Below are 2,440 nucleotides of genomic sequence, written 5' to 3'. Positions count from 1 at the left end.
TGTGTGTATAATATTATCATAAATGTATATAAATTGTAAATATTCGGCTTTCTTTATGACATATTTAATGGTTTTTATACAAAAGCTTTTCAATTTAGAGACAGTTTTTTTTTTTTTTTTTTCAAACACATCAACATAGCAACTGAAAACGGCTGATGATTAAATAGAAAATAGACAACATTTATATTTCTACGAGTGAAATAAATATGAAGTTACCTTTGAGAGAGGGATTTAGTTCAGTTTTATACTTTTTATCATAAAGGTTAGGATAGATTTACTAGGAGACGTTAAAAGCGATCTGTAATAAGTAGCCGCCATATTACGAATTCCGTTCTACAGACAGTTTATCTAAACTACGGAATGGCTAAGTCGGATTCTGCATCACTATACATACATATATATATATATGTGTATGTATGTATGTATAAACAATAACAATAAAAATACTAAAAGTATCTAATAATGATAGACATGCGGCTTTCCTAACTAAAAACCTAATGATTGGTTAATATGAGGGAGCTTTTATTAAAGTCTGGTATTAATTAATGTAAGATAATTATCCGTGTCGGTCTGTATGTGATGGTACCATTCACAAAGAAATGTAAATCTCTCTTAGTTGTTATTTTTTTTTTATTGTAAACAAACCGAGATAATATTTATATATGAAATGTTATTAAAAGTCTGTTTTTATATATATATAATAAGTTCAACATTATTATTATAATTTTTATATTGTAATATCACATAAACCGGTTCAATGAAAAATGAAGAAACAATAACGGGTGTTAGAATTTGACAAGTGTTTCACGGAAATGAAAAAAAAAAGAAGAAATATTGTAAACTGATTAATAAAAACAGGAATTTCTTAATTATTATTTTTTAATAATAAAAATAAACGCTGTTTGTGAAACAAAGAGATTGTTTCACTTCATCTGGCAATTTAACCAGATGTACTTCGTTTCGTTAAATTTTCCAAATACAACTTTTCAATGAGAGACTTGCCTAGAATCGCTTCTTCCATTACTTACGCAATTTTCTGCAACTGCTGGCGTTTTGTTCCCATCTTCTCTTCTATGAAATAATATCAAGTAATACCTAAACTCTGCTGAGAGCCTCAGCTGTGACTCTGTTGGCTATATTTTGAGACTTAGCATACGAAGCAAGGAAAATAGCTAATAACCGCTTAGAGGGCAGCTGCACTTTTCTCACTTAGAAAAAGCAGGCCGACAAATTGTAAAGTTTTATATTTGTGATGAATAAAATTGGAGTGAACACTCAAGGTGGTCCGCTCTGAAAGGTGGTTCGACATCTGCTGAGGCTCATTAAATAGTTGAGGTGTGATGGCTTTTATGTGAAATGGTACCTTGCTACAGCTACGACGACTGAAATTCGAGACCATCATCAATAATGACCTCATTAATTAGCTTGTTAAAGGTGCCTTAATTATTATTTTTTTTTTAAATGTCAATTTTTATGTTATTTTCAACTTCATGGAACAGAATTTAAAGAAAAAAAAAATTAATTACCATTCTATTTTTAGAAAAATTTTCAAACGACGATATTGAAGTGACAGTCACACACACACACACACACACACACAAAGTATATGTGTGTATGTATGGATGGATAGCCGCCACATGGTTCTGGATTCAGTACTAACGCATGGCACATTGGGCGTCTCTTACTTAAACGCTGGGCCGACCAAAGTGGGTTTGGTTGGGGAAACAGAAAGAAGCCTGCTGCATGTATGTATGTATATGCGTGCATGTGTGTGTGTATGCGTGTATGTATGTGTGTGTATGTCTGGTCTACTTGACTTAGTCGTAAATGAGTGTCACTGTCATACAAGCGGTGTCATTCATTTCTAATGATCTACGAGAACATGTCTCACCATGGGGAAATATTACCTTGTCTGGAAACAGGTAAGGGTTGGCAACAGGAAGGACATCCAGCTGTAGAAAATCTGCCTCAGTAAATTCTGACCCATGCAAGCATGGAAAGCAGACATTAAAACGAGGATAAATATGTGTATGCACACACGAGTAGGTGTGTGTGTGTGTGTAAAAGATGTTAATTAATGAATACAACTGTTATAAGTCAAATCATATTGAAGATGCATAACTCTTGCTAACCCAACGTATCTCAGAGCCAAGGTGGCACTCAGGAAATGGCTTTACCTCTCATCTGATGTCACCGTGTATGATTGTAACACAGCTTCAAACTTTACAATACCTGTTCTGTTCCTGTGAACCCTTAATACCAAAACTTTGTACTCCTGCTAACCTGGTAGTGTACAGTGAATATGCAGAGAAATGTATTTAGCTGATGATGATGATGAAGAAGAAGTTGATGATGAAGAGGAGGAGGTTGAAGAAGTCAAGACTGCTATAGATATTTATCTTATGACTCCATCCTACAGCTGGCTTATTGCTGTAAGGAG

The 2,440-nt window shown here is 33.8% G+C and overlaps 1 protein-coding gene across 2 annotated transcripts in view; it reads right to left on the bottom strand.

The window, feature by feature from the left end:
- LOC115220439 (protein SON) overlaps positions 1-360 on the bottom strand; it is a 60,677-nt gene extending 60,317 nt beyond the window's left edge. For both annotated transcript variants that reach the window (XM_029790567.2, XM_029790568.2), the window contains exon 1: positions 217-360. The gene's annotated coding sequence lies outside the window, so the exon portion shown is untranslated. The remainder of the gene's footprint in view (positions 1-216) is intronic.
- Between the last annotated feature and the right edge of the window lie 2,080 nt (positions 361-2,440).

The sequence above is a fragment of the Octopus sinensis genome, linkage group LG16 (assembly GCF_006345805.1).
Source record: "Octopus sinensis linkage group LG16, ASM634580v1, whole genome shotgun sequence".
NCBI classification, from domain to species: Eukaryota; Metazoa; Mollusca; class Cephalopoda; order Octopoda; family Octopodidae; genus Octopus; species Octopus sinensis.
Note: the sequence above shows the minus strand (reverse complement) of the source record. Positions and strands in the feature narration are given on the sequence as shown.